At 50.2% G+C, this 18,495-nt stretch overlaps 1 long non-coding RNA gene across 1 annotated transcript; it reads left to right on the top strand.

Moving 5' to 3' along the window:
* Nucleotides 1–1,365: 1,365 nt before the first annotated feature.
* LOC136792568 (uncharacterized) lies at nucleotides 1,366–7,192 on the top strand. Its single transcript, XR_010836525.1, has 3 exons — nucleotides 1,366–1,587; nucleotides 2,287–2,360; nucleotides 7,110–7,192. It is a non-coding gene; the product is annotated as an uncharacterized lncRNA (long non-coding RNA).
* The last annotated feature ends 11,303 nt before the right edge of the window (nucleotides 7,193–18,495 follow it).

Below are 18,495 nucleotides of genomic sequence, written 5' to 3'. Positions count from 1 at the left end.
GGAGGGGGCTACAAGACAAGAAATCCAGTTGGCCAATAGAAGCTAAAGAAGGCAAGGAAATAGATTCTCCCCTCAGAGGCTCCAGAAGGGACCAGCCCTGTCAACATCTTGACTTTAGCCCAGTGAAAATGATTTTGGACTTCTGACCTCCAGAACAGTAAGAGAATAAATTTATGTTGTTTAAACCACTAAGTTTGAGGCAACTTGTTACAGTGGTGATAGCAAAGTAATATACTACCCTAAGGTATTCAATATTTAGGGGCAGAAATGGACAGCTTTGCACGGGGTTAAGTGCTGTTATAGGGTATAATGGAAGGGGGAGGTGTGTAATAGTGGCTGTGACCCAGCCCTGTGGTGGGGAAGGTAAGCCTGGGAGGGCTTCACCAAGGAGGAACTGCTTGCTGAACTAGATCTTGAAGAATGTGTAAGGATTCAAAAAATTAGCATGAAAAATAGCACATGCACAGGCAAACCTGGAGTGTGAAATAACAAGCCCCATTTGCGGAACTGTGGAAAGTGGGGAGTGGGTGGAAGTTCAGAGCAATAGGAGATGGGGCTGGTGAGGTGGCTGGGTCAGCTCCTGGAGGGTATCCATTTCAAAGAGTTGGAATGTGACGCTGCGGGCAGTAGGAAACTCTTTGGTGAGTTGCACTAATAGCCCCAATTCCTCACTCCTCCTTGTACCCATGCCCCTTGCTAAGTGACTTTGTATATCCATTCATCAAGGACAGAGTATATTTTCCCACCTCTTGACACAAGTTCAGCCATGTATCTTGCTTTGGACAATAGAATAATACAAATTGACCATGTGTCAATTCTGAGCCTTGCACATTTCTGTTGGTCCCAGGAGAGGATGTGCCCTGGAAAAGCCAGACTAGAGCAGAGCCCCTAGCTTACCCATAGACCATGACTGACCCCAGCCAAGGTCAACTGATCCCAGCCAGCCCACAGATGCATGAGTTTTAACAAATGACAGTTATTCTAAGCCACTGAAATTTGGGGTGATTTGTTATGCAGCACTAGCTAGTTGATACACCAATGAAGGGTTCAAAGGGAAAGCGTGACCTGGCTAGATTAGAAAAATCTAAAAATGATCATCTTGTAAAAATGATCACTCAGGGTGGTGAGTAGTGGGAAGTAGTGGGAAGCCTCCAGGGAGGAGGCTTAGTTTAATGGTTTAGGAGAGAGATGATGGCACTGAGCAGGGTGGTAGCTGTGTAAGTAGGAGGAAGCGGTCACATTTGGGAATTTTTTGGGGGAAGTTAGGACCAGAAGGACTTGGCTATGGATTGGATCTTGTGTGCGCGCACATGCGTACACAATGATGGGAATGCAGCATGATTCCCAGGTTTTTGTCTGAGTCAGTGGGAAGGCTGGAGAAGCAGGAACAGGTTTTGTGGAGGGGAAGGTGTGGAATGATTTTGCCTTAGAGATGTTGAGTTTAAAAATGCTTGGTAGAAATGCAAATGTCGATATCAAGGAAGCAGTGGAGAATGTGCATCTGGTGTTCAGGGGGAGAGGTTTGGGGTGGAGGTACACACTCAGGAGTCATTTGGGAACTTGGAGCATCTACATCCATGTGACTGGGTGAGTGTTCCTTGGAGGAGCATGGTGCTGGACATACTTCCTCAGTGTTGTTGTTTCTTTTTGTGGTATGCGGGCCTCTCACTGCTGTGGCCTCTCCCGCTGCGGAGCACAGGCTCCGGACGCGCAGGCTCAGCGGCCATGGCTCACGGGCCCAGCCGCTCCGCTGCATGTGGGATCCTCCCGGACCGGGGCACGAACCCGTATCCCCTGCATCGGCAGGCGGACTCTCAACCACTGCGCCACCAGGGAAGCCCAGTGTTGTTGTTTCTATTAGACTCTAAGTGCCATGAATGCAGGGCCCTTGTCTGCCTCGTGCATGGCTGGGGGCCAGTGCCTAGGGCAGTGCCTGACATACAGTAGGCGCTCCATAAATGCTCGTTTGAGGAATGAGATAAATGAGTGCTGTAGGGGTTGGTTAGGTCAAGGAAGGGAGAGGTAAGACTGTGGCGAGGGACGTCCTGTGTGTGCGAAGTTACCTAGTTACTGTCCAGGAAGAAATGCTCTCAAGTCTTTTCTGAGTTTCCCACCACCGTGTCTTTGCACTTGCTGTTTCCTCTACCTGGAATTCCCTGCCGCATACCCCCTCCCAGCAAGGCCCCAGACCCACATGGGCAAATCCTGCTCCCCCTTCCCTCTGAGTCGTTAGGAATCACCTGAGCAGCTCTGCCACCAAGCTTCTTTCTACTGTCTTGTCCACAGGGGGGACAAGAGCCTTCTTCAAGCCCCCAGAGTTTCACTACGTTGGCGGATCACTTGACAGAACAGGAAGTGAGGTGAGTCTGGCATGTTTCATTTTGGGGTGACCTGTGCTGGACCCTGGTGATCACATACCCAACGTGCCTTCCATATGCACACAAATCGGATGTCCTAGATCCTGGCCAGGATGAAGGTCAAGTTAGAAAAATCTACCTTTCATCATCTTGCAAAATGAAGACATTTTGCTCGTTGGGAGTTTTTTCACCCCTCTTCTGCTCTCCAGGATTTCTTGGGCTTTCTCATCCTCCTGTATGGGGATTTTTCTGGGGTTTGGAAATGCCTCTTAAGCTCTTTCCTGGCCTGTTTCAGTCCCTTAGCATTTGGCGGTTGTGTCGATTCAGTGCTTTGGCAGGTCCTGTGGGTCTGTGGGGCGCTCAGCCCTACTCCTCTGTCTTCTGCACAAATTCCCTTTAAATCAGGTTTCCCCGGGGATACCCTAGACACCTTCAGACCTCCTCACCCTTCTTTACCGGGGTCACTCCCGGTCGCAGTTCACCCTCACATTCCCATCTGCCCCTCAGGAACCATCTTCCCCTTTGAAGACTCAGATAGGAGCTTGCATCTCTCTAAGAGGAAAATGCTTTAAAACCTTCCCTTTCCTAGAGGAGGGGCACTTGTCAGACTAAATTCTGCTTTTTTTCCTCTTTGACCCACAGAGGCTGGTACAGCCAAGCCCCTTTGTGCCTCTCAATTCCCCAGCAATGATTTATTGGTTAAATTCTGTCCAGAAAAAGTTCTTTAAAAAAAAAAAAGAAATAGATTTGACATCTAACAGTTTGTAAGTTTAAGGTATACAACATGTTGATTTATATTTATACATTTTGTCAGTTCTTTGATCTGAGCTGTCTTCATTTATACAGTGGGAATAATAACACTTATCTGCTAGGGTTGTTTCAAGGATTAAATGAGTCCATATATTTGGATGCTCTGAGCCCAATTCCTGATACCTGCAGGCACTGAGTAGGGATCACCTGGCTCCTCCCTTCCCTTCCTCTTATTCCCTTTCTCCTCTTCCTCTGCCTTCTGGTTATGAAACTTGCAGGAGTCATTTAAGCCCCTACCCCCACCCCACATGCTGCTGGGTGGAAGGTGGGAGGTGGATGACCTTCTCTCCCCATGGACAGCCCGGCTGGCTCATCTATAGGGGGACCAACCATCCGGGTTGGCCCAGAACCAAGGCGTTTCTAAGGCACGGGACTTTCAGTGCTAACCCTGGAAGCAGGCTCTACCTGTACTGTCTATTCTGACCCCATCTTGGATGAGGTGTGCAGGGCTGACGCCTTTCTAAACCTCATTGTTCCAGGCTTGGCTAGAGGCCCTGGTTCTTGACTCTGAAAGCTGGGTTCCTGCGTTGCCCTCTCTCCCCCTACTCCATCAGGGGCCTTCCATCTCCTTCCCCTCGGGAATGGTTCTGAGCTGCGGGCAAGTAGCCCTGGAACTATCAGAGGCACCAAGGTGGATTCCTTCATGCCAGTAATCACTGGAATTCCCAGTAGCTTTCCAGGTTGCTGCCCGACACCACTGTGCACATGCGAGTCAATTACCGCGCACCTCCCCGGGAGCACATCTTCAGTCTGGCTCTGCTGTGATATTATCAAGACTCTTCCAGCGCTTACCTGTCAGTTCTTGGTTGACCATGAGAAGCAGATCTCTGAGAAGCAGCTGTCATTTCTGCTGCACCGGCCGGAGGTGGGCCTCTTGGGCCAGGCAGGGGATTCAGATGCTCCCCTGGACACTTCATATCAGCCCCTGGAAGCCAGGCCCATAGCCCAGCAGCCTGGACTGTGCCAGCTGGTGACACATCCCCCTGAGAAAGGGCCCATGTGAACAGACCCCCGGGCTCCTCTGGGCATGGATGACCTGGGGACTCTGAGGCCTTTGACTCAGAAAGGCCTGGTTTTCATTGCAAGTCCACTGTGCAACCTCAGAGCCATTAACCACCCTCCCTGATCTTTCTCCATTCTTTATCTATAGAGGGGGCATGGTAATACCTTGCACACAAGACCACTGAAGGAAAAGCACTCAGCACAGGGCATGTGTGGTACCCAGCAAGAACCTGGTGAGGTCTGGCCCTTTCTTTCCTTCTTTTCCCTGGGAACATGGTCTATCCTTTCCTTGCCTCACTGCTGTTACCAGCCCTGCCAGTATCAGAGGTAGATGGGATAATAATAAGCAAAAACAGTCATGATCGGACTTCCTTTTTCACGGGCCTGGAACAAGTTAACCAAATTTGACACAGCCTTTTTTTTGCGGGCCTCTCACTGCTGTGGCCTCTCCCGTTGCGGAGCACAGGCTCCGGACGCGCAGGCCCAGCGGCCATGGCCCACGGGACCAGCCGCTCCGCGGCACGCGGGATCCTCCCGGACCAGGGCACGAACCCGCGTCTCCTGCATCGGCAGGCGGACTCTCAACCACTGCGCCACCAGGGAAGCCCTGACACAGCCTTTTAAACAAGGATCCCTCACACCCAGCTTCACTAGGGTGTTGAGTGCGGCACGAGGACTTTGCTGACTCAGTCTCGGGAGGGACGAGAGGCTTGTTGCACACCCCCTCCCCCTCCTCCCTCCTTTGCCTCATTGTTGGGACGGCAGACTGACCTCGGGGCTAGGCTTGGCCTCAGGATGCTATCAAGAATCTCCCTTTTCTATTGGTGGGCTGGTGTCTTGGGAGAAGCCTCTAGTTCTTCTGAGCTTCCATTTGGGCATTGGTAAATTGGGGATATTAATGTCTACCTAATCAGGGTTTTGGGGGGCTCCAACAAGATAACGGGCACAAATACTCATTGCAGAAACAAAGTGCTGAGGGCACGGAGATACGAACGTGGTTGTTAGGTGACTTTTAGGGAGGAGCCAGTTCGGTGTCCTTCCTTTCCTTATAGCTGTTTCAGGGGCCTGGGATGGGACACAGGACGGGTAAGTTTTGATGGTAGATGGTGGATCAGGGCAGGATGGACCAGTGAGGGCCCTGCGAGGAGGGGCAGAGGGGGTGCTGTAGACAGGAGCCCCATTGTCCAATCGTCTGGGGCCCAGCATGTCTCTCCCTGCCTTGCCCCGCCTGCTTGGCTGCATTGATTTACTTGAAAGTTTTTAATGGGCTATAATTGGAGAAGCCCTGGGTGAGATTTGCATATTGATTTGACATTTAAGTATATGATTAAATAAAAGCTGACTGAGGTCATCACTTGACTAAATTGGCTTAATGAGTGTTGATTACGCTGTGCATGTTAATTTCATTTACCCTGATTACTCCATCTATCTTTCTCATTAGCACCTTTGACTCAATTGTACTTGATAGGACAAGAAGCAGGACAAGGATCAGTGGGGGGTGGTCACTGGTCTGTCTGCCTGTCCATCTGGATGTCTGCTGAGTCCAGAGGTTCCAAGCCCCTGTAGAATTCAACCTCTCTCTCTTTTTTTCTCATTCTCTCTCTCTCCCACCTTCTTTCTCCTAATCACAGAATCTGATCACTAACTCCTTCTAAACAGGAGTGTCACCACTCTGCTGCCAGAGAAATCAGGGGCTGCAGGAGGGAGAGGAGTGGGGCAAATTGTGAGACCGAAGAGAAATGTCTCCTCTCCCCCCACTTTACACCCTCCCCTCCTGACACACACAAAAATATACCTGCATTGTCTCAGTCCCCTGGGAGTCTGCTGCTCTTCCATAGGTAGCCTAGCATTTCTGAAGATGGGGATCCTTACAGCTGGTTTCGCTCTCTTCTGTTTGCTCCCCCAGACCCACTCTCTGCCCTTCTCTGCTCTGCTGATCTGTATGGACCCAGAAGTGGGCTCCGTTACCCTCTGGCTTCCTGTTGGATTCAGCCAATGGGGACCCTCAGCAGGGGTGGAGGGCGGAGGAGGGTGAGGTTGGGATATTTCTTTGCCTGGCTCCTCCCTGATCTCGGTCTCTGCCGGCCAGCCTGCTTCAAGGCTATCTCTTTGTCAGCCCTCTCCTTGCCCCTGCAGCCTTAGGGTGATAATGGTACCAGTCTCCCCCCAGACAAGCCTGATGGAACTGCCGACTCCTGTGGTTCCCTTATGCCCTGCCCACACCTGTGTAGATAGACCCTTCCTTCATAAACTCTCTTTAAATTACCCAATTTGAGTGTGCCATCTGTTTCCTGCTGAGACCCTAACTGATACAGCAGGCAACATATTTTCCCACTCGAAAATCAGGACACACAGGCTGACACGTCGAAGCGTGACTGTAGAACGCAGGACTCAGTGCACACCAACCTAGCATCACTGCTCTGCCCTGCATCTTGGGTCCTGGCACTGGCGGAGGGTTCGCCCACTCAGGACCTCCACCGTCACAGCCCTTCTGCCTCCTCCCAGCAGCCCCTTCTCCTCACTGGCTATACCAACCACTTTGACCCCCCCAGAGCTCCTGGTCCCCACTGGCACCCTCACTCTCAGCAGACACACTCACTTCCAGCTTCATTAGAAAAAGAGGCCATTATTTGGGAATGCTCCTTAACATTATACCGCTTCTCACCAGCCAGCTTATTTGGGGAGAATCATATTTTCTGAATCCTTTTGTCCAAGATCAGTATCCTCCCCTTGGCCCAGTATCCTTTTCCATCCACTTTCCCTAGGGGACCCACTGTGGTAACTTCCCCTCTATTGTCTCTTCCTCTTCAGCCCAAAGACATGTACAGATTTCTCCCTCCTCCCCTCCGTCCTCTTCTCCTTTGCAGGCTAATTTTTTGATGAGCCCTCTGTCCTCACTTTCTTTTATTCTTCAGCCTTTCTGTCCCCACCCCTGCACAGGAGGCCAGCTCACCGATGACCTCCATGATGACAGCCCCAAATGATGCATCTCAGATGGGTTCCCGGATAAAGGGTCACCAAAAGCAAACCACCTCTCTCCTTTCCTGGGCCAGCGTGGAGGTTGTCTCCCCAAATTGCCCAGCATAAGGGGCTTTGGACCTTGGAAGCTGGGAAGGTGAGCTGAGATGTGATGTCGCCTTGACATACCTGTCTGGGTCAGTCAAAACCACTGGGCCAGTCTGCAGACATCTCCGCCTGGGGCCCACCTTCATCCCACCAGGCTTCTGGACATGATGCCACCAGCTCCTCCTCTCTGTTGTGTAGACTTCTCTTTCTTCCCGTTAGAGCATGTATTCCTCCAAAGTTTAACAGGCCATACACTTGACTGAATCACTCCCTTCCTCTCCATCCCAGACAACACACCCTGGTTCTGGCTCCTACTTGGCCTGTTACAGCTCCCCTTGCTTCCCAAACACTCCTGCCAATCCACCCTCAGCTTACAGCAGCCAGAGAGATTGTTCTGAAGTGCAAATCTGATTCTGTTATTACCCCTCTGCTTGAAATCCTCGGTGGGTCCCTATCACCTACCAGTGCAAGGCCAAACATTTTTAGTAGGGAAAAATATGGTCCCAGGGAACTCCTATTTATATGTCAAGGCCCATTCAGTGGTCTCTTTGGTAGAGCTGTCTTGACCTCCATTCCCAGTAGAGTTCCCATTCTTTCCTCTGAGCCCCACATCACTTCACTCTTTTCTCTGCCAGAGCACCACACAGGACAAGATACCATTATGATCTGCTTCTATACATCAACCTTTCCCACTGTCTGGGAGCCTGAGACTATCTCTAATGTTCTTTGTAGTCCAAGGGCCCAGCACTAGCCCTGGCAGAGAGAGTCATTCATTCATTAAAAAATATCTATGTGGGTTTCCTATATGCAAATCATTGTTCTAGGATAAGGCACTGGGGCATTGAACAAAAACAGATAAAAATCTCTGCCCTGATATGGGGACATATGTATATGTATAACTGATTCACTTTGTTATAAAGCAGAAACTAACACACCATGGTAAAGCAATGATACTCCAATAAAGATGTTAAAAAAAAAAATCTCTTCCTTCCTGAGCCTACATCCTAGCATGGGGTAGAGGGAGACAGATAATGAACAAACAAAAAAGACGATAGCAGAGAGAGGCAAGTGCTATGTGACTTTTTCTAGGTCCCAGCAAATGAGCCGAAAAAGTGGAACTTGAACTCAGTTCTTTGATTCAATTCTATTGCTCATTTTCCCTCCCCCCAGGTGGTTACTCGACCCTGATTGTCCACTTCTCTGGATTATGTGACTTTGGGGCACCTCCCGTAGCCTCTGGTTGTCCATTAGTAAAGGAGGGGAAGTCACATTTGCCTGCTTCCCTTGGGGGTTGGAGTTAGTGGCTGTATTAGTGTCCCAGGGCTGCCATAACGAATGACCACAAACTGGGTGACTTAAAGAAACAGACTTTGGGGGATACAATTCAACCTACTATAGTTGGTGTGAGGGGAAGGGACAACAGACAGGAAAATGCTTGGACCTGAAAACAGAGAGGAAACACTAGACCCGCCTGGGACTGGGGCCAGACACGATCTGGCTTGTTCTTTGGAGGCCTTGAATCTGGGGAGGGGACTAAGGCTTCTGGCTCAGAGCCTGGGGAGGGGGGTGTGACAGGGCTTCCGGCTCCATCTCACCTAGTTGGGCTGTAGGTGGAGTGACTCAGAGATGGGGCTGTCAAGCTTGAGGGTGTCCTAGAAATGCAATGCTGTGCTTCTGGCATATTTCCCTCACCTTATGCGGCCGAGAAATAACATTTTTGGAAACTTGGAAAGCTTGTTAAAAAAAATTAACCAAAACCTTTTATTTTTCTTTATGGGGAAAAATAGAAGTTTGGGGAAAATTTGAAACATATGCAATTCTTATTTTTGCAGCACCCTTTTCATATCGAAAGTCACTCTCTTAATTTAGGAGTGCAAACGCAACCTTATGTAATTTGGTTTGCTCAACAAAATTATCATGTTTGACAAATTCAATCAAAGGCTTGCTCAGACAATAATGACAAAGTTGCTAATTGAGTCGAGTTTTCAGTGTTTCAGACTTTGTGACAAATAGAACTCTGTGCAGCTGAGCTACAATCATGAGCTTTTCTGAGGTGAGCAGAAAAAAATATCAGTATGATAAGAAAGAAGCACTAAAACTTGACAACACAACACATATATATGTTCTATATAATACAAATGTGATATATAATATAATAATAATATTAAACTGTGTTCAGTATTCTGTAATAACCTGTATGGGAAAAGAATCTGAAAAAGAATTGATACATGTATATGTATAGCTGATTCACTCTGCGGTGCACCTGAAACTAACACAACATTGTAAATCAACTATACGTCAATCAAAGTTTTGAAAACAATGAAGAAAACAACAGCAAATAACAACAACAGCTGTGACTTCCTGAGTGTAAACTATACGCTCTCATTACACTTAATCCAGTGAGACAGGTCTCTCCCCATTTTACAGATGAGGAAACTGGGGTTCAGAGAGGTTAAGGCACTTGCACAAGGTTCTACAACCCGAAACTTGTTGTGGTTTCAGATACATGAGGAGCTGAGCCTCATTTCACTTAGCAATAAAGACCCTCTCTGTCGACACCATAAAGTCATCTGCACTGGCCAGGCCACAGAAGTTTCTGTTTCTTGGATCGGTATGTCTCTTGTGTGAGTCACATATGGATGGCTTCTGCATTAGGAAGTAATATGAGAACACGAGGGCACCTTGGGACCCCACAGGAACTAGGACAGGGATAAGGCAAGGATCTTGGGCCCTGCAGGCCAGTTTGAGGATGGAAGATGAGAGAAGCCAGGATCAGGTTATGGGCAGGGCGCTGAGGGCAGGTACCCATGGGAAAGGCAGCTGGAAGAGAGTGACCCAGGAGGGCTGGCATCCCTGGGCCAGGGCCTGCCTGTGTTGGTCTATACAAGGCCTAAGATGATGCTGGAACATGCCCCAGAGGTGAGCTGGACAGGAGTTATTCCTGAAAGTCCACTCCAAGCTTAGGAGATGCTCAGGCTCTTGCTAGAGATAGAGCTGTGCACAGGAGAAGGCAGATGGGGAGAACCCCAAGGAAGCCAGACGCAAAAATTAGATAGGAAGCTGAGGCAGAACAGACCAAAGTCCTGAGCACACCTTGGCCCGGGGCACATTGTCTAAATCTGTCTCATCTCTGACCCATCATTGTCCGCAGCTCCTTTATTATATATTTTGGAGCATCTCCAGTGGCTTCTGAGAAGGGTAGGTCCTCAGGATCCTTGCCTTCTCTTCACCTAGGTTTCCTACCCTGTTACCGGGCATGATGGGTACAGCCGACTTTCTTCTGGGCTGTCTGCACCTGCCCCAGGCCCATGACTCCCCTCCCGTGTTCTCTCCACCCTGAACCACCCATTTTCTGGGCTTCCCTGGTGGCGCAGTGGTTGAGAATCTGCCTGCTGTCCCCGTGCAGGGGACACGGGTTCGAGCCCTGGTCTGGGAGGATCCCACATGCCGCGGAGCAACTAGGCCCGTGAGCCACAACTACTGAGCTTGTGCTCCGCAGCAAGAGAGGCCGCAATTGTGGGAGGCCCACGCAACGCGACGAAGAGTGGCCCCCGCTCACTGCAACTAGCGAGAGCCCTCGCACAGAAACGAAAACCCAACACAGCCAAAAATAAATAAATAAATCAATAAACTCCTACCCCCAACATCTTCTTTAAAAAAAAAAAAAAAAATGCGGCTCCTCCTGCAGGGGGAGGAGGCCGGTATTCCTACTGGTGTGGGCTCAGTGGAAGCGTATGCCATCCTGGCTGCCCTGTGAATTATTCAGTGGCTGTGAGAACTGACTCAACTTCCTGCTCTTTCCTCTTCTGCAAGCCCACCACTGCCTCTGTCTTGGGGGCTTAAACCCCTGTCTTAGGCTTCTATCCTCAGGGCGCTTGTCTCTGGGTATCTGTGAATCTCTCCCCGCTTATTTCTTATTATTTATTCTTTCTCTCTCTTTGAGCCACTGTTTGGCTCTTTCCTCTATACCAACCATTGTGCTAAGTATACAGATGTGGAAACTGATACTCAGGTAGGTGAAATAATGCAGGTACGAAGTGACAGAGTCAGAATTTAACTGACTCTGGATTTGACCCCAGAGTCTTGTTCTTGGGTCTTGAAATGGTCGTTGGAGCCATGGAGAGGATTCTCTTCAGAGTCTGCCCTGAGGCTGTCTTGAGAGGGTAATGGACAGTGGGGAGCCCCGTGCAGAGGTCGGCCATGTTGGCTATGGACTGTCCTACCTAAACCCAGAGTGGCCCACCCTCTCTACCCAGGCACCTGGGCCCAGGGCCCCCGGCGCTGACTGCAAGTCTGGCCAGAGCAGAGGTTCTTAGGGGGCTTCTGGCTTAGCCCCCTCATCTTGCAGAGGAGCAGATGGGCCTACATGTCTCACCGGGAGCCTGCAGGCCTCTCTCCCCTGCACCCTGGCAGTTCTGAGTGGGGACCCCAGTACTGGGGTAAAGGTTGCTCCAGGAGAGAACAGAGACGCTTAATGGGGCCCCAAGGTAGACCTGGAAGGGGTCAAAGGAGCTGTGACCCGAGGCGGCCGCAGCTGCGGAGGCCCCGTGGTGGGCCTGAGGTCGGGCCTGGGAAGCGGCAGCAGTGCTTCAGAGACCCAAGTGTGAACCTGAGGGGCCTTGCTTCCTGTGAAGAATCCAAGGGCTATGGTCCCTCAGGGACCAGCGTTCTGAGGGGAGGCAGAAGCTGCCCTTTCCCTGGCTCACTCAGTTCAGCCCAAACACATGGTGACATTTTCTCCTGTAACCAGGGATACCTCCCTGTGCGGTTATGTGCTGGGATTTTGGTGGGACCAGGCTCTTGGGTTTGTTACCCCCGCCCTGTTCCAAGTTCCTCTATGGTTCGTGCTCATCATTTCATCTCCCATTAGGCTCCCGTGTTGCTTGTGACCCATCCAAAGTTGCCAATGGTGCTGCTTTTCTGCTTTGGCTGCAGTTTGGGGGTCAAAAGAGAGGGCATCGTCACTGAAGTTAAAAAAATGAGCCACCATGTGAGAATAAGGCTTGGACTGGTTAGTAACATCCATCCAGGAAGACCTTTCCAGGTACCCCCGAAATGTTGCTCTTTGCCAGGGTTCACCTGCTGGGTGAGGCTGGTGGGAGGCTGGGCGCTTGCAACAGAAAGCTAGCTTGCTCAGCTGTGTTACCTGTGCTCTTCTGATGACTGTGGGGCTTCCCCATTTGCCTGGGTGCCAAGCCTGGGCATGTGTTTTGAATGATTGAGGTCAGTAGGAAGTTGCTTTCGTCCACCTTCCACCTCCCCCTGGCCTTGCTCAAACCATTTTCCTGCCCTTCCTGGGGAGTGCTCTTTGTCTCTCTCCTCCTCCCCTGAGCTCCTCAGCAGTCCTCCTGGAGATATAATTCCCTTACGCTGCATCTTGGGTCTAACGGCTGCCCCCTTCCTTCCTTTACCTGGGAAGGGGCACTGTTCTTGGTTTCTGGGTCACTTCTTTGCCTCTGATCTCTTCCTGTCACTGGGACCTCCCTGGCCTCCAAGACACCTACCCCCCTCCCCCGCCCAAACACCAAGCACAAAGCAATCATCCCTGGTGATTACCTTATGTCGCCACCCCATAGCACACTTATCCCCTGTCTTCCCCTTTTCCCGTCGCTAAGTACACATGCCCCATCTGAAGCTTTTCAGGCATTCTGGGTAAGTGTGCTGCAATTTGGATGGCTGCCACTAGGTGGACTATGGGGTCCGGGCTAGAGTCACCTTGAACAGAAAGCCTCTCCATGGTTTTGGATCATTGCGGACATTTAATGTTTTCCCAAACCTACACATCGCAATAACAAAACAAAAGAACAAAAACTGAAACTGTATGTACAGTCAAATTTATTAAATAACACAGCATAACAACTAACGACTCTCTAATGCTCATATACAAAAAGTGATAGCTAGTTGAGAGCAAGATGTAGAAATGTCATTTAGGTGAATCAGGCATCCTCGTTAGCCTTTAACTGTTAATAATTAGGCTTAATTTTACTTTGATTTTTAATTTCTCTCATGCTCGGGGCAATTTAGTTTTGGCCTCTCTGAGGCTTGTCTGAGCCCCTGAGGCCTCTGGTCAGCCAGACGAGGTGTTAAACCCCTGAGTCTTTGCTTTCTGTGGCTTTAACTGCCCTGGTGAAAGAGCCTTATCTGTGATTGCTTTCTGCAAATCCCTGGAAAGGCCTTGGTCTCCTTTGTCTGTGCTCACAGCCCCTCCGTCTTCTCGCTTTCACAGAGGGAAAGAGAGAGGGGGGATCAGGCTATATGTGTGCTGCACTTTCCCTGGCTGTCTTTTTTCCAATTTAGAAAAGCATTTCCTCACTCTGATCCCTTCCCCTGGCCAAACTTCTCAACCTTTGGAGATGTAGCTTGTCTCAAATCCCAGCCTGCTTCTAATTCTTGAGGTCAACCACTAACCTCATGTTTTTGAAGTGTTTCGGCTCATGTAACCTCCTCTTTGTGGAATGCGGCTCTCTGTTACCACGGCTTAGAGTTAGGGCAATTCCAAATTATTTCAGACTTAGCGTTTTTTGAAACATGATGAAAACTGTGTACTGACATTTAAAAATGAAAATGTATGGTTTGCTCATAGGGAGCTGTGACCATAGGGAATCCCTGATCTGAGAGAGGACGCACTGTAGTCTAGGGGGTGTTATGAGGACTGAGGGTCCAGGTCGTAGACCCCACTCCTTTCTGCCCCAGGGAAAACCCACATGTGCTGCTCTTATTGCTGTTGGATCCCCACATCCTGGCAACTTTTACGCCCCAGGTCAGGTGGGAAGAAGGGAAGGAGCTAGGAGCAAGAGGGGAGAGAGGGAGGGACAGAGGCCCCAAAGCTCTGTTCAATTCAGTTTCGTTTAAAGCACCAACTAAGTGGCAGGCTTCGTGCAAAGTGCTGGACATTTAGAACTCGATCACCCATATAATTTGTAGGGTGCAATGCAAAATGAAAAGGTGGAATTCCTTGTTCAAAAATTATTAAAAATTTCAAAATGGTGACAACAGAGCATTAAGCCAAATGCAGGTGAGAGAAGGGCTAGACTCATCGTAAGTTGCCTCGGGGTCCCGAGGAACACAGCTGGAAAAACACTGAAAATGGAGCCTGAGGTAAGGACCTGGGTGCAGGAGGTTATTTGGGCGATGATCCCAGGGAGCAGGAGTGAGAGAGCAGGGAGACAGAGGCAGGGGAGGAGGAGAAGCCAAAGTAAGAGTAAGTTAGCAAGGTTTCTTAGGGGGCCAGTGGAAGCACGACCTCAGCAGCCCCCTTGAGAATGCTCCCAAATCCTCTGCCTGGAAGACAGGGAGCTGAGGCATGTCTCCACCGACTCCCAACCCCGTTGGCTGAAGGGTGCCCCTGCGGACACTAGCTTTCTCGCATGTCTGAGATGAGCTTTTCCTACAACCAAGCGAGCCCCCAAGCTGGGGGGCTGGGATGTTTGAAGAAGTCCTGGGGCAGAGGAAGGAAGATGCCGGCAGTACTCCATTGAGGTGGGGCTTTTATGTGCCCGATGGGCCTGAGCTTGCAGGTGTGGATGCCGGCAGAGGTGGCTGAGAGGAAGTGACACTGGGCTGAGAGGCGTCTGCTGCAGACTTTTGAGCAGGGGAGGGATGGGTCATTCTGCACGTTGGAGATTTCCCTCTGGCAGCTGGTGAGGATTGGGCCAGAGACCACGCCAGGAAAAGGGGCGGGAGCCACCTTGTTTGAGCCCTCAAGCCCCTCGAAGACCATGCCCCTTCCCTCCCTTGCTGTAATAATTAGTTCCAGGCCCTGGTCCTCCTGGGACCTAGTTATTTCTTCTGCTGCTGCAGCGATCAGGGGCCAGGCCTGGGCTGATGACATCTCCCGGGCCAGCGGCTGGTGGGTCAGGTTGTATGAAGTTGCTGCCTAAGCAACCTGGCGCCTTCCCATTTGTCACCAGCATTAGCGCTCACGCAGTGACCTACCCGGCGTTCAGGAGAACAGGTCCCGGATGGCCAATGTGGACTTCCAATTTAGTACTTCCTTCCATTTACAAGGGAATCACCCCTAAAGAACAGCATTTATGGAGCTTACAAAGGCCAAATTAGATTTCAGATTCCACTTCTGTGCGTGGGTGACAGGCCGAGAGCAATGAATTAGTGGGGAGGAAACTGCAAACGCCGCGATTGCGCAAGGATGCACTGGCTCGTCCTCTCTCCCGCAGCCCCTCTGGGTCTTATTTCTCTGCAACAGCCTCTGCCACTGGTTCAGTGAACTTTCTTTGCCACTGTCTCTTTCTGGACCTCCCTTGGACTGTATGTGTCACTTTGCATCTTAGACATTGTCCCTGGGTCCCCTCACCCCTTCTCTCTCCCTCTGCTTCTTGTTGGTGTTTCCTTGTTCCTAACTCCTAGATCTTGTTCTTTGGGTCTCTACCTCGTTCTCTTTTGGTGACCATCTTATTTAGCTGATGGAGGCCTCTATGTGATCAGAGGGCTACAGCAGAGATAATGTCACGTGTTCACCAAATCCTATATTATCACCCCCCCCCCCCGGGGAAACTGGAAGACTCTTAAAAGGGATAACGTTAAGTTGAGACTCAAAAGATGAACAGAAGCCAGCTACCTGATGAATGGGAGAGGGTGGGAGAGAGCAGCCCAGGCAGAGGGAACAGCTGAGAAAAAGGCTCTAAGGGGACAATAGCTGGAGCTGGGGACTGCCAGAGGCCCAGAGACTGGATTTGGTAGACAGAATTATCTGTCCCAACTCCTCATTCCCCTGTATTATTTTATACATCCACACACTTGCCATGGCCTCATGGCAGGAGCATATTTTCCACTGTTTCAATTTAGGGCTTGATCATGTGACTTGCTTTGGCCAATGGGATATTAGTAGACATGATACAAGTGGAAGCTTGAATTATACTTGTGTGGTTGGGCTTGTGCTCTGCCATTGCTAAGAAAAGGACATGTACCAGAATACCCCAGAAGAATGAGAAATGTGTATAGGAGACCTGAACTCAATTCATGTCCTGGAGCCAAGCTCAGCCAAGCCCAGGCTAGATCAGAACCCATTGACCTACTTGTTGTTGTAGGCCATTGAGTTTTGGGACTGGTTTGTTACACAGCATTATTGTGGCGCTAACTGATACACTGAAGCAGAGTGAATGACGTGGACAGTGGGCTGGGATGAGGCTGGAGAGGTGGGCAGGGTCAGTTGATGCAGCATATGTCAAGACATGGTAGGGACTTTTTTTTTTTTTTTGGTGGTACTCAGGCCTCTCACTGCCGTGGCCTCTCCCGCTGCGGAGCACAGGCTCTGGACACTCAGGCTCCGCGCCCATAGCCCATGGGCCCAGCCTCTCCGTGGCATGTGGGATCCTCCTGGACCGGGGCATTAACCGTATCCCCTGCATCGACAGGCAGACTCTCAACCACTGCACCACCAGGGAAGCCCGGTAGGCCCTTTTGATGGGAAGCCTTGCAGAACTTTTCTTTATAGGTATAGGGGTTATTGGTGCCATTGTGTAGATGGAAGAAAATAAAGCCCAGAGAATTTAAGCAAGTTGACCAATATCACAGAGGTAGTAAAGTGACAGGGTGGTATCAGACTCCAGATCTGTCTGAGCCACTAAATGGTTGTTTTGATTCCTCCCCCTTGGGTCAATTCCATTTACCTAAGTTTCACAGTGTGACATTCTCTGATCATCTCCAGGCTCTTTGGTGCTGACTGCTTCTCTTTCCCTCCTTCCTTCCCTCCCTTCCCGTGACTGTCCACATGACCACAGGCCAGCCTTCTGCTCTTTTCTGCTATCACAGTCCCTTGTAGACCACCAGCCCTGACCCACCTTCCCACTGGCCCAGACCCCTGCATAGCCATTCTTTCTTTATCTCCCCACCTGTCTGGTCTCCTGGCCCTATGACACCACTGGCCAGCACAGTCCTCAGCCCTGAGCAGACTCCACACCTGCTCTCTCCCCTCCCACTCCTGGCTGCCAAGTGGTGCTGAGGATAATGCCAGAGTTTGGTTCACAGGTCAGTAAAAAGAGCATGGGCCTTGGCATCTAACCGCCTCAAGTTCAAATCCCAGCTCCGCCGCTCAGCAGCTGTGTCACCTTGGACAAGTTACTCAATTTCTCTGAGCCTCAGTTACTTTTGTCTGTTCATAAGGGATGATGAGACCTCCCTCCTTCGGCTTTCATGAGGATGAAATAATTTATATAGTGGCACTCAACAAATGCGAGTTATTGTAGTTGTTGTAGCTAATGAGAATGGTTTCCAATGTCATCTGGGCCTCACTGTCCTATGGCCTTCATTACGCCCAGATCTGTCTGTCTTCCTATAATATGTCCTCAGCTGCTCACAAGCCTTTCCACCCTCTTTCCACCTCCATCCTCCTATCACGGTCAGACTCTGCAGACAACCTCAACTTGACCTTTACTGTGTAGGTCAAGGTCATCAGAGATGGGCTCCTTCTATTTCCCTCCATTCCCCCTCTGTGTTCTCACCCCCACCCTCTCTCAGAAGGAAGGGGTCCTTCTCTGGGTCGGGTCCCCTGACCCTCGCCATGAGCGCCTTGGATTAGAGCCCACCAACCAGCTCCAAGACCCTCCTCCATCAGTTAGCTTCTTAAGTCTTCATTTCTTTGTCTACTTGTTCATTTAGTCAACATCTCCTCCTCTTTCTCCCAGTCTGGATTAAACCCTCAGCCGGCACATTTGCTCAAGCTTTTCCTGACTAAAAAACCTCATTTCTCACCTCTCTTCACAGCAACACTCTATTGTCCGCATTTCCTGCTTCCTCACTATCCACACTCTCCTCACCTACTCTATTCTGCCTTCTGTCTCCAGCTAAGCGACTCTTGCCAAAGTCACCAGTGACCTACATACCAAATTCAATGACACATCTCAGCCCTCATCTTACTAGATCTCTTGGCAGCATCTCACAGTCAGCTCGTTTGCTTTCTGCAAATTCTCTCTTCCCCTGTTTCAAGACACCTACTTTTTCCAGCGTCTCCCCTCCCGTCTCATCACCTCCTTCCTCTGATTCCTACAGGTCTTCTCAGGGATTAGTCCTTGGTCCCCCTTTTTTCCCTCCTTAGGAGTGGCATCTAACTGCACAACATTAGCTACTGTATGGCCTCTACCTTGTCTTCTAAATCTATGCCTGCAGTCCAGACCTCACTCCTGTGCCCCAGGCTGATCCAGCCAACTGCCCACTGGGTAGGTACCTCATAGGTGTCCTGCCTTCTCCAAACCTGTCCAGCCATTTGTGCTCTGTACATATGTTAGTGGTACATTCCACATATACC

The sequence above is a fragment of the Kogia breviceps genome, chromosome 1, assembly GCF_026419965.1.
Source record: "Kogia breviceps isolate mKogBre1 chromosome 1, mKogBre1 haplotype 1, whole genome shotgun sequence".
In the NCBI taxonomy this organism is placed as follows: domain Eukaryota; kingdom Metazoa; phylum Chordata; class Mammalia; order Artiodactyla; family Physeteridae; genus Kogia; species Kogia breviceps.
Note: the sequence above shows the minus strand (reverse complement) of the source record. Positions and strands in the feature narration are given on the sequence as shown.